The sequence below is a fragment of the Brachyhypopomus gauderio genome, chromosome 16 (assembly GCF_052324685.1).
Source record: "Brachyhypopomus gauderio isolate BG-103 chromosome 16, BGAUD_0.2, whole genome shotgun sequence".
In the NCBI taxonomy this organism is placed as follows: Eukaryota; Metazoa; Chordata; class Actinopteri; order Gymnotiformes; family Hypopomidae; genus Brachyhypopomus; species Brachyhypopomus gauderio.
This window is the reverse complement of record NC_135226.1, coordinates 12,863,808-12,884,404: the sequence shown is the minus strand read 5'-3', so window position 1 is coordinate 12,884,404 and position 20,597 is coordinate 12,863,808. Positions and strand designations below refer to the sequence as shown.

Sequence of the window (20,597 nt, the reverse complement as noted above, 5' to 3'; positions counted from 1 at the left end):
TCTCTCTCTCTCTCTTCCTTCTCTCTATCTCCAATCCCTCTTTTTTGCCGGAAGAATGAATGATGCATATTGTGCATATTGCGTGCAGTTCTTTTACAGGCTCTAAATTACATTTTGCCATTTATTTCCATTTTAAACGAAGAGTAGGATGAGCTCACTACTCCCCCCACCTATTTGCTGATTAAGTAGGGGGGGATAGGGTGTAGGGAATAGATCGAATTTAGGACAGAGCCCATTATTAAAGAATGGTAAGCTTTTACACTGATAGAGTAAGATAGGTTGATTAGCTGTTAAGAAGCTCTTAAGCATGCCGGTGCATTAATGAACTGTTTATGGAAATGAAACGTATTCTAAAGTCACAAAACATTTAGGGTACATGTTTTTGGTGGTTACTTTCATAAGGCTTAAAACGCACCTGGGCGGGAAGAGAAATCAAGCTTGCGCTAATGAAACAGTACTGCTAAAGCACTCGAGGCACACTGCATGCATACACTGCATTCAGTTCAGTACACAGACACGATTAAAACAATGGATGCGTTGGGCTCTGTGTTGCTTGACTCTGAGTCCTGTCTCTTTCTCTCTCTCCCCAGGTAAGTGAGCAGCTCTGCTTCCGGGCCACAGGGGGAGATGAGGGACATGTGCGGACACAGCTCCTCGTGTAACCCCGTAAGACCAGGCCAATAGATTCCAGAGTGCTTTGTTTTGGATTTATTTATTGTTGCCTCCGTTTTCCTCCATGCTGTTTAGTTCATTTACCTTATCACTCACTGGAAAAGGCTCTCAGATTTCTAAACATGTAGCTGTTACTTGTCAGATTATTCTGAATTTGATTAGAATAAACCCAGAAGGATGTGAGGCATGAACTGTTAGATTTGTGTTTTGTCATTTGATCTGTGTGCGACGGCAGTGAGGGGAACACGCTCCTCCCATTGAAAATATTTGGAGAAGTGAGCGTACATTGTGAACGTGTTTTAGTTCTGTCTCCATGCTGATTTAACGCGATGCTGGCCAAGGTGTCCATTAGCGATCTTCTCCGAGTGTGCTCTATCCCTCATCCTCCCCGTCTCTTGTAGGGCTGCAGCATATATTGCCGGCTAATCATTACTGCAAATTCAGACACTGCAATAGTCATATCAGCAATAAGCAACTGAGCCGTCTAACTTTATCAAATTTTCCTTCTTACTTGGTGCTGTGACTGAGCTCAGATGCTCCAGATTACTGCTCTGTAGGCGTTTAAAGGAAACATGGAATTCATACCATTTAAAAAAATTGAGAGAGCAAAAATTCTCAGAATTATGCAGACTTCATGGGTCCATTAACATATTTAATATATTCCAAGACACGTGGCCCTCCAAGTATGTAACAATGTAAATCACAGCATAGATTTTGTGTTCATTTCAGAGTCCTGCTATCATGCTTAGGTTAATTAGTGGGTAAATTATGAGGATAAAAACAACCAAACAACACAAAAAAACATTTGTCTCATTCACCTCACCATGCAAATACACACAAACCTATGTAGACAAGCAGATCTAAAGGAAAAGCACATTTGCAGTCTGCTCATAATCACTGCCAGACTTCAGGTGGTCAAACCTCAAACAATATTTTCTGTCACGTGTTCTGTTCCTCAAAGGCTAAAACCTTTTTCCAAAAGCACGACGAACACTGTGTCTCACAAATCCACCTTGTTGGACAGATGGCAGTGAGACAGTTTCTCAGAGTGGATGTTAAGACTCATCAAGGGTCGTATTTCTGCAGAGGTGCAGGGGAACTTAAAAACAGTGTTTTGCTTTCAAACATGGATTTAAGGTAAAATATACACATCAAGTGTTTCGCTTTATTGCAAGTTGCTTGAGTCGACTCTAAATAGATTATGAAGATTACACAAGCACAAATCGGTCCACTTATGGAGATTCTGTGTTTCTGAATCTAACGAGTGATGTGGAATCATGCTCTGAATTACAGAACGGCTTCATTCGTTTGAACAAAACAATGAACGCATGTGACAGTGAACACTTCACCTCTCATTAACCCCAACTGGCAAGAGGATGTTTCATTTGATGAGATTTCACTGGAAACATGAGTAAAGGGTGTGTGTTACATGACTGCAGTGCATCTTTAACAGAGACGAGAAAGTGGCACCTGTTACCTACAGGGAGAGGAGAAGTGTTCAGATCCACACACTGGCTAACCACGCACTGGCTAACCACACAATGCATCTGTGTTTAATAACAGCTGCTACAGAAAATTATATAGATGATATGTTAAAATAAATTCATAATAATAAATTCATATGTGGGTGTGCATGTATGTGTATGTGTGTGTGTGTGTGTGTGTGTCGGTATAGTTTTCAAATGGGGTTCAGACAGGAAACATCTAGACAGCTCAGTATTTGGTGGCACGGTTTTATACATTAGATGAAAAGTATATAGTATACAGTCCGGTGAAGTTTTATTAAGATTTTATTGCATTTACTGCATCTTGGGTTGATGCGCTGGAGAGAGTGGTTTTGAGGCGCTCAGGCTTAACCGTTCTGGGTTGCGTTTATCCTGCTGACTCGAAGATGCTTTGGCATGATTTATGAGGCTCCGCTCGTTGCATTTCAGCTGTTTGTGCCGTGTCTGCTCCTGCATTGTTCGCTGGAGCTCTTTATCATCACAGCTTTCCAGGACTCACCCCCCAGGCTAAAGCTGCACAGATTCTAGTGGTTCACAATGCGACATCCTCTTCATGTTCCGCATTTTCTTCTGTTATTAGAGAGAGACACACAGAGGGAGAGAGAGAAAAAAGTGGTACGACCCAGATCTTTCCACACACCTTAAAATACCCGTGTTCACCCTTAGCAAGGAGAATTCTGTCTCAGAACCCTTCTCTGACCCCGGCTCCGAATCTGACTCACCCTGATCCTCCAACTTTAGATTGAGCAAGTCTTATAGTTTTATAGAGTTAGCCTAACCAACCAAAACCGACAATATCTCTCACAATGGCAGGATTTTGTACACGGTAGAGCGGGACTTTACAGACACTAGAAACACCTGGCAGACCGAGGCCCAACGGGATCACTGCAGCGTGGCCATTTTTATCTCATGGACAACGCTGCCAACTCATACCCATTAAACGTAAGATGCAGATCTCAACGCAAATGTACCGTTTCGCCTTCACTTCCTCCAATGTGAAATTTATGGAGCAGCCAATCACAATGGTTATGTGTTTGAGCACCTAATCCGCTAAACATCAGTGGAGCAGTTCTGGAGGATCAGATATATGAAGACAGAAGTGCACTGATCATTTTAAGTTACTCAGGATCTGTCACCAAAAGGAATAGAGCTGGTATTACGACCCCTGCTACTCCACTCCTCTTCATGGTTGTGTGTGTGTGTGTGTGTGTGTGTGTGTGTGTGTGTGTGTTTGTCTGCCATGCCTCTCTCATTGTGTCTGGTTAGTGTTCATAGTGGTTGTGTGTGTGTCAGCCTGTGTATGTCACACCCCTCTCGTCACACCCCTCTTCCGCGTTTCTCTTTCACTTCATGTCTAATAAACATTGTTTACGCACCTCGTCTCCACGTGCTGCTTCACCTCCCTAGACGTGACAGCTGCAGCTCTGCACTACATACTTAGTTTTATGATTAAAACATGATAAAACATTTAGTCAAACATCAGGAGATGGCTGGTGATCACCATTAATGTGTTATAATTAATATATCTGAAGGAAATGTCAAGTAAGAATCTGCAGTGTACTAAAGTAAAAGACGTAGACAGAGAGAGAGAGAGAGAGAGAGAGAGAGAGAGAAACAGAGACAGACAGAGAGAAACTCAAAGAGACACGGGGCACAGACTAAGACAGAGAGAGAGAGAGAGAGAGAGAGAGAGAGAGAGAGAGATGGAGAGAGGGAGACAGAGATAATGTACACAAGATTTCCACACACACACACACAAATACATACACGCACCCGAGTTGTCTGCTCTCGCATGTTCTCTGAAGTGTCAGAGACAGCTGCAGGGTAGAACTCTTATCTCAGTGTGAAGTCCTGTGATCCCCAGGAAGCAGATCAGCAGCAGGAAAGGACACGAGAGGGAGAACATGGAAGTCTTCGACTGACAGGCAATCCTGAGATTTTAGAGTGGAGTAGCCCTCAGGGAAAGAGGGGAAAGGAGGTCTGAAGACCAGCGCCCCCTAGTGGAGCTGCATGTGTGTGCTCTTTTAAAATGGTCACTAAAATTGCTAATATGAGCAAAGGGGACAATAAATACAAATTACTGGTGCTCTGTGATGTAGGGTAGAAAATGTGTGCTGTCACCAGAGGAAAGCTGATGTCATTAGGCACATCAACATCAACAACAATGGCCATTAGGGAAAACAGAACCGGTACATCCAGCAGTGGAATCCAGCATTTGTAATCCCACAGTGGTACCCAGCAGTGGAATCTAGCATTTGTAATCCCACAGTGGTACCCAGCAGTGGAATCCAGCATTTGTAATCCCACAGTGGTACCCAGCAGTGGAATCTAGCATTTGTAATCCCACAGTGGTATCCAGCAGTGGAATCTAGCATTTGTAATCCCACAGTGGTATCCAGCAGTGGAATCCAGCATTTGTAATCCCACAGTGGTACCCAGCAGTGGAATCCAGCATTTGTAATCCCACAGTGGTATCCAGCAGTGGAATCCAGCATTTGTAATCCCACAGTGGTATCCAGCAGTGGAATCTAGCATTTGTAATCCCACAGTGGTATCCAGCAGTGGAATCTAGCATTTGTAATCCCACAGTGGTATCCAGCAGTGGAATCTAGCATTTGTAATCCCACAGTGGTATCCAGCAGTGGAATCCAGCATTTGTAATCCCACTGTAAGGAATGCCACCTGATCTGTCTTTATCAACCTCACCTGCCCCTCATTACCACACCCCCTTCAGCCTTACTTAAGCACTTCACCAGCACATCTCAGTTGCGAAGTATTGCCGACTCATGCCGCGTACCAAGCCTTTCTATATCCTGTCTGCTCTCCTGTGTCCTGACCCTCGCTTACGTCCCCGACCTTGTCTCCTGCCTAACCCCTCTGTACCTCCTGACTTCTGCTCCCCCGGTATGACCCTGGACCGTCCTGACCACGCTAAGAGAACGCTGTTACTGACCCTAGTACTCGTGATTCACCTGCCTGTGTTTGTACCAGCGTCTCATTTAAATAAAAGCGGGGTTCTTCCGCATTTGGATCCCTCTCTGCCTGTTCAATACGTTACACCCACAGTGGTATCCAGCAGTGGAATCCAGTAATACTCAGTGCCATTTTCTGGCCAGGAAGTGGCTTTTTTTTGTAAACTTGCCTTTTGGAGCTGGTTTAATCAGGTATTAATTGTATATATTTAAATAATCTAGCATGCAACTCTTGTACATTCAAAGGGCAGAATTAAAAAAGGCTGTGAGTAAGGCAAATCATAAAACCTCTGGCTGTCACAGATCATCTGTGGCCACTCATGGAAGAGATCTAACTGCCCAGGAGTATAGATATGTAAGGACCAAGGCCTACGTTTAGTATGTATTCTTTATTTTAAATAAATCAGTGACTTCACAATTCAAAAAACACAATGATAATGCTTATGTGAGAGTGTGAATGCAACACTTATATGACTAGTCAGTAAACTACTAAGATGAATCTCAGGGAAAGTTGTGTATATAGGGTTTTTTTTTTTTTTTAATGAATACACCGGATTTTATTGGATTTTCTGTTTTTTCATAAAACAACACCAAGCAATAATATGCCGATGGTAGTAATGTGTGACTGAAAAGAACCCAGAAATGACCAGAGGAGCACTCTGCCCTATCAGCATTAGTTCTGACATTGTTAAACTCAACAGAATCTGATCACATCTTCTAGGTTAGTCGGTGGGAAATGGACATCAGAGTGAGTACTGAGGTACTAAGTACTGAGGTACTAAGTACTGAGGTAGACTTTTGATCCATCAGCATAGAAATTAAATTGCAAACCATTCTTGTGAATTACAGAAGAAATGTGTAAACATACATGATAAAACTAAAGGAACCAAGACCTCAACCTTGCGGAACCCATTAATAAACTGGAGCTGTGTTAGGTTTGAATTTGCCATTAGGAATTAAGTGCTGCTTATCAGTATGATATGATGTGAACCAAGCCAAAGCTGCCACTGATGCAGATTGAAGGTCATTAAAAGAGCAGTATCAGTACTGTGATGAAAGCAGAAACCTGACTGAAAAGAGTGTGTGCCCTGGCCTGTGTGTGCCGTTGTGAAGCAACTATCTTTTCTAATACCTGAGCAAGGAAGGGGAGGTTAGAGATGGGGCTTTAATTGCCAAGGTCAGCAGTATCAAGGCGAGTAGAACAGTGACAGTTGTCAAACTGAGAGGAACTAGAGAACTGTTGACCATGTTGGGGACAGGGGCTGCAGACACAGGGATGTGAGCTTTATGAACTCACATTTTTAAATGCAAGCCTTTATTTAGGAATGCGTTAAACGGTAACAACAAAATAAGTAATTTTCATTTTGTCTTCAAATATCCAGAATATCCAAATCAGTGTTTTTTTTATGTATCAAAACTATTTGAAGGTTTTCTGAACTAGCTGTAATGCCAGGCCTCTAGCTGTAGAGATCCTGTCTTTGAGTCTATTCCGAGTGTGCCTAAGTTCATATAGAATTTAAGGGGGTGTGTTTTTATGTTATAGGCTACATAGAAATTTAGGCATACATTTAAGCCCAGCTAAAGGAATGCATTGTCTTAGAGTTAATCAATTGACATTAGCATCTTTTACTCTTTATGCAGACAGCTACCCTAGCTGGTTATGGTTGTTGTTAGAGTTAGTCTGTATTTAGACTAACACAGAAAAACACAGAAATCCTGTGTGTGTTCTTCCAACAGACCATTCTCATATGCTGTAGATTGTGTGAGCCTGTGTGTGCATTAGGCTGAGTAAGCATACGCAACAAATTCTTGTGAAAAGCAAGACAAGTGCAAAACAAGTTTTGACAAGTGCAAAAACAATATGGTAGTTGTGTTTTCTTAGATAAAACACACATTACAAAATATTAAATGCACATTTATTTGGAAAATCACTGACAACATCTGATTTGATAACACTAATACAATGGGGTGGTTTACATATGCAAGACGGAAAGGTAGTCCTGGCACTTACAAAACGAGAGCAGTACAATTACTTAGATGCTACAGTTCATCGGATTTTATTAACTGGCGATTTGGGTTTTCCCATCAAATTTACAATTACAGGTTTATTGCTCCTAACAAGGGTGCCCGTGTGTCTGTGAATCAGAGAGACGGTGGGGGAACCTACAGCAGTGGAGTTGTCTAAGTGCTCGATACTTGTGGATCGGATGGACACATGCTGTGGAACTGAAGCCATATGACCCACAGCCTAACCGGCTCTGACCAGTTTAGTGTCCCCTGTCTCACTGGATGTCTGAAAAACAAATGGACTCCTTGGGCTAATGGCAATGGAAAGACATACTTTCTCGTGCTTGGGATTATCAGAGAAGAGGTTAAGAGAAAGATGATCCTCGCTCTAACTTTAGAAAAAGAAAATACTTAGATGTTGCATTCCGACACCATCTCATAAACCAGCATATTACAGGGGTGTGCAAAGGTTTTGGCACCCCTGATCATTTTCATGATTTTCCTTTATAAATCAATGCTTGTTCGGATAAGCAATTTCAGTCAAATATATCATATAGAAGACAAACAGTGATATTTGAGAAGTGAAATCAATTTAGTGGATGTAATGTGTGCAATAATTATTATTGTTGATCTGAACAAGCAATGATTTATAAAGGAATCTCGTGAAAATTATCAAGGGTGCCCAAACTTCCGCATACCACTGCATATCTGTTGTTAGCTGGCAAAGAGCATTCATGTCAATGATTATTCATGCAGGACTTGTTATTGAGACCACCTTGTTATAATTACCACGTGTGCATCACACAGCTGGATGGGAAGCCTGACTATAATTATACTCTTTGATGTAAACAGGTGGGATATCCCTGCAATATTATTGGTTTGAATACCAAGGAGATCTGGAGATGAATCAAATATTATGACAGGTCAGGTCATGACATGTTATGATAATGTTGTAAGGTTGTAAAGAGTAAAAAAATGTGACATGACAGTTTTGGCAAAAAATGCTCTATGTACTCTTATACATAGGACCTTTTATACATTTTTATATGTGTTTAGTTTCATCTGAATGTGTTGCACTTTTCCCCATTACCATTCTTCACCACATCCAAGCTCTTTCTCTTTGTCTCTTTAAAATCCTGAAATAAAGGCAAAGTCTGGTGCTCTATTGAGCTGTATTGACTAAGGTCTATTGTGAAGGTCAGCGAGGTGACCATGTCCCAGAGGAGGAGAATAAATACTGCACATTGATCAGATGCTTCTGGAAACTGTACTCCTCATAGTAGTTCCATCCAATTTTAGAAGGAATACGGTATTGATTATTTTGAACCAGAAAATACATGGATCAAATAGGAGGTGACATAATTGGTTTGTGAGTACTTTGGATGAGTGTTGTTCCAGGTGTGCTGTAGGTAGGTACAGTTTGCTTATACCCATCAGGTCTGTTTTCTAGTGCAGTTTTCAAGCAGGTGTGGATTGATACTGACTATTTTGTATTCCAGCAAATCTATGAACACATGTGTTTTGGTGTATACTGATTTTTGTATGTTAAGTAGTGTAGGATAACATATTCAATAGCGTGTTTGAAAGAAGATGTGTGTTGACAGAATGCTGTAGAGTGTATGAGAATATGATTTCGATTTACATCTATTGTCCCTTTTTGGTACCTGCTCCATTAATTATTAGTCAGTTTTGTAGTTCGGACTTCTGGCAGCTGGGTCTTATTTTTGTGGAATTTTCATGCCCGTAAGGAGAGAGCCATGTGATCACTCAGAAGGACAAACCAACATTGCATTGTTTGAAACTGACTGCCTATGAATTTTTGGAGGATAGCAAACAGCTATGTGTAGAGCAACATGCATGTTTAACTGCACACTATAAGGTGTGAACAGTTCTAATAAAGAATGTTATACATGCAGAGAGAAGTAAAGTAAAATGTCGCCATGGTAATTGCAGAGAGAAATCTTTTCTGTCCAGTATGTTCAATACCTCATGTTAACTGAGCTGTAAAGCCTTGTTTTGATGTAACCTCACTTCTTCTTACAGACCTGATAGGTTTGTGACAAAATAAATTTTATTTTTGCATTTCTATGGCTGAATGTAAACAAAAACTGCTGTGTTCACTGCAAAAAAGTGACCTGCTGTGTCTCCACATCCATGAAGTGTAATGGAAATACCCTTTAATGTGACAGGCTGTGATAAAATGCTAAAACAATGGAAGAAAAAAGGTTAGGTTAATATGTAATCAACTTTTTGTTCACTGAGGGCTTGTTTTTAGACAGACTTGGTAAGTACAGTGCTTATTTATATGCTAATTCTCAAAGGCAACCTAGCAGACATGAGCTACACTTCAGCAGAGGGGCGATTAGAATCCAAAGAGCTGCTCGTTGTGAAAGTCAGTACTCTGAGAATAATGCAGAGACACTGAGCAGTATTTCTGCATTACATCAGAATCAACTCCATTCTGCTGGTCTCTGGAATTTCGCATCTAGGTCCTGAAAAGTTTAGTTGGACGTAATGATATTTCTGCAAGGTTGGGCTGTATGATATGGACATGGTATGACACGGGTTTGGTATTTATGCTAAATACCTTGATAACGATATCAATTTCGCTGTGATTTTACTATTGATAAATATAGCAGTTATTTTACAACAAATCCATTTGGAAACTGCAGGTACTTTCCTAAATTTCATATTAAGCACAGTAATATGACATGGACTGTATTGATTTTCATTGGAGAGTGCAAAAGAATTGTGATAAATCTAATAAACCAATCTGCTATGCAATAGTAAATGTCAGGAATGCCACCTGATCTTCCCTAACCAGCCTCACCTGGCCCTCATTACCACGCCCCCTTCAGCCTTACTTAAGCACTTCACCAGCACATCTCAGTTGCGAAGTATTGCCGACTCATGCCGCGTACCAAGCCTTTCTATATCCTGTCTGCTCTCCTGTGTCCTGACCCTCGCTTACGTCCCCGACCTTGTCTCCTGCCTAATCCCTCTGTACCTCCTGACTTCTGCTCCCCCGGTATGACCCTGGACCGTCCTGACCACGCCAAGAAAACGCTGTTACTACTGATCCTAGTACTCGTGATTCACCTGTCTGTGTTTGTACCAGCGTATCATTTAAATAAAAGCGGTGTTCTTCCGCATTTGGATCCCTCTCTGCCTGTTCAATACGTTACAGAAATACTTCGCACTCAAATGGATCCAGCAGAAGTAACCATCGCGACTCTCACTGAAACGGTCCGCCAACTCACGGATATCATACGGAGTCAGGGAATTAACATCGCTGCCCTTCAGGAGGCTGTCCGCCTCGTCACGACCTCTGCTCGCACCTCCGTGAGTGTTCCTGCAGCAGAACCGGAACGCTACGATGGATCTCCTGATCGCTGTCGAAATTTCCTCATGCAATGCTCCATATACTTCACGTATCATCCAGCCCGGTTCCAGGCCGAGTTACACAGAGTCCACTTTATCCTGTCGTTCCTCACGGGAGTAGCAGGCGCCTGGGGTACAGCGTTGTGGGAAAGCCAGGACCCTGCCCTCCAGTCGGAGAGTCAGTTCACCGCAGTGTTCCGGGCTGTTTTCGATCATCCCGCGGACGCACGTGATGTGGGAGATCGGCTCTACGAACTCAAACAAGAACAACGCAGTGCTGCCGATTATGCTAGGGAGTTTCGTACGCTAGCTGCAGGAAGCGGTTGGAGTGAATCTGCCTTGAAAACGGTTTTCCGCCGTGGTCTGCGAGACGACGTCCAGGTTGAACTCGCCTGTCGTAGTGAAGCCCTCACTTTATCAGAGTTTATCCAAGCGTCGATTAACGTTGACAAGTTGTTGTTGACTTACCACCCCAGTAAGACTGACGCTCCTGTCGCTACGTCTGGTGCACCACCTTCCAATGTATGTGCTCCGAGTCTTCGGATGTCAGACGAGTTCGTGCAGCTGGGCAGGTCCCCACTAACATGCCGATTGTTACTGAAGTACTGTCAAGTTAGCTTACCCGTACAAGTATCTTGGGGCGGCATAAATACTAACCTGTCTGCGTTAGTTGATTCTGGTGCAGCGGGCGATTTCATAGACCAGGACCTCGCCTACCACCTACACCTTCCCACCGTACCTATAGATCCCCCTGTGAGAGTGAATTCACTGAATGGACAGCCTATAGGAGAGGGCGTGATTACGCTACGTACCTGCCCCGTAGAGTTGCGGGTAGGTCTGTTCCATAGTGAAATGAGAGAGTTCTTCCTCATATCCACGCCCCGAGATCCCGTCATACTCGGGTTTCCGTGGCTATCAATGCACGACCCTGAAATCTCCTGGAAGAAGCGAGAACTCGTACGTTGGAATGAAAATTGTCTTAGTAAGTGCATGCACCTACCACTCAGGTCCTCCTCGGTGGAAAGCCCCGACACTCCTCTCTCTGACGTCATTCCCGAGCAGTATCGCGCATTCGCTGACGTCTTCGACAAGGACAGTGCCTGTCGTCTGCCTCCTCATCGTCCCTGTGATTGCGCAATCGACCTCCTGCCTGGAGCCCCCTTACCTCGTAAGACGAAACCTTACCCTCTATCACGCCCTGAAGATCAGGCGATGGAGTCCTACATCACCGAGGCCCTGCAGAAGGGGTTTATTCGACCATCCACCTCCCCGGTTGCTGCTGGTTTCTGTTTCATCGAGAAGAATGATGGGGGATTACGACCTTGTATTGACTCTCGTGCCTTAAATGTCGTAACGACGAAAAATGCTTACCCTCTCCCCTTTATCACAGCCTCCCAAGAGCGTCTGATGGGGGCGAATATGTTCACCAAGCTGGACTTACGCAGCGCTTACAACTTGATCCGTATTCAAGAGGGCGATGAGTGGAAGACAGCCTTTGTTACCGCCAGAGGGCACTACGAGTACTTAGTAATGCCGTATGGACTAACTAACAGCCCCGCAGTGTTCCAAGCGTTTATGGACGACATCTTCCGTGACCTGATCGATGACTTCGTGTTCGTTTATATAGACGATATCCTGATTTATTCCCCGTCTGCTTCTGAACATAGCCGACATGTCTCTGCAGTCTTGCAACGCCTTCGTGAGCATAATCTTTATGTGAAGGCGGAGAAATGTGAATTCCATCGCTCCTCGGTGACGTTTCTAGGATGTACGCTGTCCCCTGGCCAGATCTCCATGGATGCGCAGAAAGTAGAAGCTGTCTTAAACTGGCCGGCCCCTCGTTCCACGAAAGAGCTGCAGCGATTCCTGGGATTCGCTAACTTCTGTCGCCGTTTCATCCGAGGATTTGGTGAATTGGCTACCCCTCTCACTAATCTCTTAAAGGGAGGGAGGAATCGGAAATTCACCTGGACTGCTGAAGAGGAACAGGCGTTCTCACTCCTCAAAAAGGCGTTCACGTCAGCCCCCATTCTGCACCTTCCTGACCCCCAACTCCAGTTCATCGTGGAAGTCGACGCCTCCGAGGTCGGAGTGGGCGCTGTTCTCTCTCAAAGGCAGGGAAGCCCGCCGAAACTATACCCCTGCGTCTACTTCTCCAAAAAGCTGACCCCCGCGGAAATGAACTACGACGTGGGAGACCGGGAACTCCTGGCGATTAAACTCGCACTCGAACAGTGGCGTCATTGGTTAGAGGGAGCGGAACACCCCTTCATTGTTTATACTGATCACAAGAACCTGGAATACCTGAAATCAGCCAGACATCTAAACCCGCGACAAGCAAGGTGGGCACTGTTTTTCTCCCGGTTTCGTTTCACTGTCTCTTACAGACCCGGGTCAAAGAACATCAAAGCCGATGCCCTGTCACGGATCCACGAAAAGGACGAAGCCACTCATGAACCTGGACGTATTCTGCCAGAGTCCTGTTTCCTCGCAACTATTCGCTGGGCAGTACAAGAGGAATTAGACGAGGCTTTGTGCACTGAACCCAGTCCAGTGGAATGTCCGGAGGGGAAACAATACGTGCCCGTATCCCTTCGGGGACGCATCCTACAACTCGCACACGATACGGCGGGCACAGGCCACCCAGGTATTACACACACACGACACCTGATCTCTCAGCGTTACTGGTGGCCGTCCTGGGAGGATGACGTTCGTGATTATGTGCTGGCGTGTTCCGTTTGTGCTCAGACCCGTACTCCCCGTGCACTTCCAGCAGGAGAACTCCTTCCCTTACCTGTTCCTCACCGGCCATGGACGCACCTCGCGGTTGACTTTGTGACAGATTTGCCCACATCGGGAGGTAATACTATTGTTACGGTAATCGTAGATCGATTCTCTAAAATGTGCCGTCTCATTCCTTGCCCCAAATTACCCACTGCCATGGATACAGCTCTTAACCTCTTCCATTACATATTCCGTATTTATGGTTTACCCGAGGACATCGTCTCAGATAGAGGGACACAGTTTACGTCTCGAGTCTGGAAGCAGTTCTGCAAACTCCTTGGCATTACTGTTAGTCTGACTTCAGGCCACCACCCCCAGTCTAACGGAGAGGTTGAGCGTTACAATCAGGAGTTAGGGAGGTTTCTCCGACAGTACTGCGTTTCTCAACACGACTGGCATAAATACCTCCCATGGGCAGAGTACGCCCGGAATTCCATTATACACACCGCGACCAAACTCACACCCTTTCAATGTGTCTACGGTTACCAACCTGCGTTTTTCCCGTGGGACAAGACACCGGCTGATGTCCCCGCCCTGGACGAATGGTTTAAACACAGTGCCCGTACATGGGAGCTAGCGCATGTACACTTGCGGCGTGCCCTACACACACGCCGGCTCAATGCAAACCGTCGTCGTCTCCCCGCGTTGATTTACCACCCGGGACAGAGAGTATGGCTGTCGACACAGAACCTGAACTTGAAGCAACGATGTAAAAAACTCAGTCCGCGGTACATCGGTCAATTTAAAGTGCTCAGCAGAGTTAATGCCGTTACCTACAAGCTTCTTTTGCCGTCACATTACCGTATTAACCCTGTCTTCCACGTCTCTCTCCTGAAGCCGGTTCACTACAGCCCATTCACCGTGCCCCCTGTGTATGATAAACCTCCGGACCCTCTGGAGATCGACGGTCGTCCAGCGTACATCGTCCGGGAGCTTTTGGAGTCCCGGCGCCGGCGAGGGGGTCTGCAATATTTAGTGGATTGGGAAGGATACGGCCCCGAGGAACGGGCCTGGATTCCAGCGAGGGATGTCCTCTGCCCCACGATGATCGCTGATTTCCACGCTACGCATCCTAACTTTCCTGCCCCCCGGCGCCGCGGTCGCCCCCCAGCACGTCGTAGAGCGTCAGGTGCCGCTCCTTTGAGGGGGGGTACTGTCAGGAATGCCACCTGATCTTCCCTAACCAGCCTCACCTGGCCCTCATTACCACGCCCCCTTCAGCCTTACTTAAGCACTTCACCAGCACATCTCAGTTGCGAAGTATTGCCGACTCATGCCGCGTACCAAGCCTTTCTATATCCTGTCTGCTCTCCTGTGTCCTGACCCTCGCTTACGTCCCCGACCTTGTCTCCTGCCTAATCCCTCTGTACCTCCTGACTTCTGCTCCCCCGGTATGACCCTGGACCGTCCTGACCACGCCAAGAAAACGCTGTTACTACTGATCCTAATTCACTCGTGATTTGTACCAGCGTATCATTTAAATAAAAGCGGTGTTCTTCCGCATTTGGATCCCTCTCTGCCTGTTCAATACGTTACAGTAAACCAGGTCTGGTCATTGCTATCGCCTATTTAACTCCACAAAACAAAGCATGACGATATCAAACCATAGATTTAAGCTCTGAAAAATGAACTAAAGGCATACTATATACAGTAATGAGTCCAGATTTATGTACATATAAAATTTTATACAATAATAAAGTCATAATTCATACATTTTACGGAAGCAAATAACATAGTTATTGCCAAATGAGCCATTTCTGACAACTTTTTTAGTCCAAAAAAGCTACAGAGCGATATAAGATTAGTGTAAAAGGTGTTCCATTCAGTTCAGTTGCTGCCTGTTTCCCCAATACTGCACATGCAGCAAATCATTATGCATTTAATGCATCAAACCTTATTTTAATCGAGTTACATTTTGATTTATGTAAATACGTAATTCCTTAGAGAAAGGTATTGTTCACACTTTAACATTTTTTTCAACAGATTGATTAGTTGGTGTGTGTATCCTGTGCTACAGTCTAAAAGGACTTCAAAACATTTGTTACATGACACAGTTTGTGTCACTGTTTCGACTGGTTAAGACTGGCTTAGACTGGTTTAGACTGGTCATTTCCATTATCCCATTTAGCTCTGAGAACAAATTTACCTACATAATTGTTGTGTTTAGTTTAGGCATTGTTATTATTTAATAGAGCAAGTTTCATCCAATGCACTGGTAAAATAAACTTACGGCGTACAAACGCGGCAAACAGTAGGCTACAAGTATCATCTCAGTCAGGTTATAAGTGGAAACCAAGCTGCTAACTCCAATGCAGAAATTAAATACACTGAAACATAGTTCAAGCTGGTAATGTCAAAATGACAAAAGCACAAAACGTTGTAGTGTATCAAATAGGGCAGACTTTATCTCCATATGTATATATATATATATATATATGTGTGTGTGTGTGTGTGTGTGTGTGTGTGTGTGTGTGTGTGTGTGTGTGTGTGATGGACTGGGTTGGACTGTTCATGTCAGTTCTGGTTCAACTCACCTGTGAATGATCACTTTCATTTAAAGCAGGAGATCTCTGCAGTTTATACCTAAACACAACTGCAGTCTAGCTCTTCTGTTGTGTAGTTTACTTACTGGTTAAAATGAATTAGTGGCTGTTTATCTGCCTGCACCACTGATGTTCTTTTGCGTTTCCCTTCTGTTTGGAGCTCTGTGGAGGCAGTATGTCTTATTATGTCCCGTTGTTCTCTGAACAAAATATTCAGAGAAACTTCAGAGAACTCCATTCCAGACCTTTTGTGAAATGATTTAATGGTTCTTTTCCAAAATTCTTCCTTGTCATCACTTTCTTTTTAATTATTAATTTATAGTAATAGGCTATACTTCTAGGTGCTAATGGGTGGCTAATTATACATTTAACATTGCTCATTTCTTCACCTCTAATAATGCACATTTCTGTATGGAAAATATTCTACCTATAAATTCTCATGTTGTAGAATATATTTAATTGCCTCTGAGAGTGGCCTCGTAGTTCACTGGAAATGTCCTCAATGAGTCAGAATTCCAGCCCATTAAGCAAAGCTTTGTGCCACAGAGGTGAGAGTTCTTGGAGAAAACATTGAAACTGACTGGCAAATACACTGTTGGCTTAGCTAACTTCCTTACAAGCAGAGCAGAACACATTATTACAGTATTAGTCCAAACAACACTGCTGACAGCATATTTAAATAAAGTACCTCATAAGACTCACTGACACCAGTCGACGGAAAATTCTTTGAAAGTATTTTAATGCCGTGTTAGTCATAGGCCTTAGTTATAGATTTGAGTAAATCTTCATTCTTGGAAACAAACTGTTAAATACACCTAAATATACATAAAAGATTTTTCATTCTTCAAACCAGATCTTATTCAACAGTTGTTTCCTACAATTAAAATCCTCTTTCACTTTAGTATCCTACAGTTGCTCACTAGTGTTAAACACAGTCTGATGGGACGATCATTTAAGCCATCATAAACCTGTATAAATCTCCTTTTGAAAAATGGGAAAGGAAGGAAGTAAGCAGTACCACACAGCCCAGTGAGCTGCTGGTTAAATCTCTGCAGGCTGCCGATATTCCTGCTGCCTGCTGAGATCTCTGTGCTGTTGGTCTTGAAAGGCTGAATCTCCTGATGCTTGAGGTCCCTGAAGACTCCATGACAAATGATGTGTGTAAAGCTTCCACTAGGGAAAACCAATCTCAACCAATCTCCCTTTCCAGCTATTTTCAGTGTCTCCCTTTCTTAAGCATGTCTCTTTGTTTATTCTCTCTCCCTTGTTTCATACTGGCCTAAGTGACTCACATTATAATTGTCTGTCATTTCTGCGGAGTAACTGTAACAAGGCCAGCATGTTCAAATCTCATATTGTTCTCAGCTGTTGCTTTTGAAACAAAACAGTCCCAGCCTTCTGTTTCATGCCAGGGAAGGACAGCTTGCCTGCTTGATTTTGCCTTCATTTTCTCTGTGGGTGTTTGTTTTGGAGAATAACGGAGTTGATGCGTCCTTGTGCACTGGGTGCGTCTCGCGCACACCACTCTGGAAACAGTTTACCTTTGGATTGTCCAGCATAATCTGCTAACTGGAGAATTTGTCCATGTACTTTTATATTCACTCACATTTTATGGCAGCCACATTCTGTCTTCTCAGAATGTTCTGATCAGGATTCCTGTGCACCTGAGACCTGAGTGGGTATTGTCTGGTTTCACTCACTGCTTTGGCATCCATGATGCACACACTCTGTGGAACTCTCGACTGCTCACTGCTTTTTCTGGATTGTTTCCATTTGGGCCAATCCTTTGATGGCTTAATTACCTCTTTTCTGCCCTTTGGTGGTTATGGCACTCTCCTCCAAAGGCAGTAAGTGGGGTTTTAAATGGAACTGCATTACATTTTGCTTAAATCAGGCTCATCCAGATATGACCCCTGGAAATCGAAGAAATGACACTTTAAAATAGGTTGTGGTTTGGATGGATATATGGATGTGAAGACATGGTCATACTTTTAAAAATTCGTTTTGTTTCTGATTTTTTAGGGGAGGAGTTGCAGATTTGGGACATTGTGAGCTATTTACATACTTCAATCTATCTCAATATATATTGATCTATCTACATCTTTCATTTTTTATTATGAAACTCTGCTGCATACTGACAGTATACTTTCCAATAGACAAAGAAAATTGTGCTTATGGTAACAAAGTTATTATTATTATCCTTCCATTTACTGTAATCTAGGTACCATGTTTTTTGACTGTGGGGAAAAAAACCCACACAGACACAGGAAGAAAATGGAATCTCCAACCAGACAGGGACTCAAACCCAAAACACTAGTATTGAGGCAAACGTGCTAACCACCAAGCTGTCCAAATTCAGTGCTCAAAGTACGTTTCATTAATCTATTATCTATATGTATCCATAGGACAGTTCTTATTTATTATTTATTGTCTAGTTCCAACCTGAATGTACTAAAAATGCCAATTTACTTTTTGTTTTTCTTAGTTCATGAAAGGCTTTATCTCAATATTGCTTTGAGCGCATTTCATGCTGCTGAAAATCAATGATTTTTGTTTAGCAACAGTGTGAATCAGAGGCTCTTGTTTCTTCTTTCTCTTTATCACTGAAGGTCAGCACAAACCTGGACAAGTTCAGTCCTACATCAACATATTTGATCCAGCTCCTTTGCCAGAGACATACCTATTCTGCATTCACACCCATCCCCCTGTGCAGTTATGATGCGATAAGCCTCCCCCCGGCTACTTTGAGGAGTTCCTGGGGCTAATTCACACCAAATTGTTAAACTGGTCCTTAATCCAGTAACTGTGTTTCTCATTGATGGCTGTAATTTCATGCATTGCTGGGCCTCAGGACTTTTTTTTTGTAGCCATGTGTCAATGTTGAATATCTCCCACCTGTTTGGAATGGATACTATGTAAGAGCTGGTGGCTTTTGTAGCTGTTGCTTCAGTTTTCTTCAGCATGTAGATTGCAGGCAGGATGTCAGATATCAAGGTCAGGGGCGGAGCAGGCGTATGATGCCTCTCTCTTCTCTGCTGGTGGCTTCAGAGAATGATGTGCTATGTTAGAGCACATGTGGAGATCATAATTAACTGTGTTTTTTTCTTTGCCATGGCACAGTTCTCATTATACTTTGACAAGACTGACATGTGAGCTGCTTTTGTCATTAAACCTATCAGACAGAATGATTAAACTCAGTCCAGTGGGAGTATACATTAAACAGCACCTATTCAGCTTGGCTCAAAGTGCAGCTTGGCTCGTTCTAAGTCAAAATCAAATTAACAAAAAGGCAAAATGGGTCCTGAGAAATCAATCACTAACTAACAGGGAATGGTCAAAATATTTTGGATTTAATTTCTGGGCATTTTTGCAACATCTGAAAATCTGATCTACATTGGAACGTCAGCTGGAATATATCTGAACTAAAATACAGTTTGAGCTGTCAGGATACTTTCTGATTTGGGTAGCAATATCCTTCTGGTGAGGATGAATAAAAAAGTAGTCTAATTATTCATTTTTAGATGTTGAGACAGGTACAATGAAATATGCAAGAATGTAATGACAGCATTAAACTTTAAAATACCCTGAGCCTGACTCCCCAAGATCGAGGGAAGCCTACAACCACACATACACCCCTCCCCTCACCACACAAACACACACACTCACACACACCTTAATTGACATTAATTGACTTTTTTTTTTCTTTGTTATGCTCTGGGGAAAAATCATGAATAAATATGTATGTATTACTACATGTTGTTGTATACAACACAGATCGGAACATCAGCAGGCTGTATGTAAACACACTAAGGATGAATTTATGGAGAGACATTCCACTTGCTTTTCCCTGTCTGTGTCCGTAAAGGCTGCCTGACTGAGATGGAGTTCTCCTGCTATCTGTAGGTGGACTGAGATGAAGAATAGGAGACTCTGGAACTGCTATCACTTTTTCTGCTTTCTGAATCAGCTTTCTCTTTTGATTTGCATTTTAATAGAAAACCTTTAAGCTGATCCAGAAATCATGCAGAGAGAAATATGTTCCGATTTGTTTGTGTGTCATTTTATATCACTGCCCATAAGGAGAGGTAAGGAAAGCAGAGCATTTTCTTTGTAAAAAGATCTAATTGGACATCAATAGTATGTTTTTACTTATTTGACTGACGCCTCGATGTTCTTACATCAAGTTCTAAGCTCTTGAGTACTTTTTGTGAATGTGCATCTGTAGTCTTTGGTTGCTTAAAGTGCAGTCAGCAGTGAGGTATGTTCTGTCTCAGCTTGAAAGTTTAGTTTGAAACACAGTGAAGACAGTGCAGTGCTGTGTACAGTGTCAGAAATGATGTCTATGTAAGACGAATTAACAAGACATGGCGGATGAGCAATGAAAATTATTGTTTTCTCAGCCTGCAATTTTTAAGCTAAACATTTTTGGCTATAAATGTTCAGGTTTATTGTTAGTTAGCCTATTTAGCTACATTGGCCCCAGCCCTGTACTTCCATGGAAAAAGAATAACTTGGAGACTTAGTACACTTTCATTTGTAGTTGAAAGCTAATGTTCAAAAGCCACCTCTCTATGTTAAATATTGGTACAATTTGTATTTATTTCTGTATCCCCTAATAATTCACAAATATCATTTGCAAGAGAGTTGAATCTCAGGCTCTGTCCAAAACACAGAACAACTCTTTTTTATTATTTTTCACCATTCACATATGACATCCGCTTTTTTCAAATTCT

General features: G+C 43.0%; 1 long non-coding RNA gene across 1 annotated transcript; it reads right to left on the bottom strand.

Annotated features, from left to right (window-relative positions):
* Nucleotides 1-1,366: 1,366 nt before the first annotated feature.
* On the bottom strand, nucleotides 1,367-4,098 carry LOC143477979 (uncharacterized). Its single transcript, XR_013121673.1, has 3 exons — nucleotides 3,951-4,098; nucleotides 3,554-3,606; nucleotides 1,367-2,747 (listed from the first exon to the last, which is right to left on the bottom strand). It is a non-coding gene; the product is annotated as an uncharacterized LOC143477979 (long non-coding RNA).
* Between the last annotated feature and the right edge of the window lie 16,499 nt (nucleotides 4,099-20,597).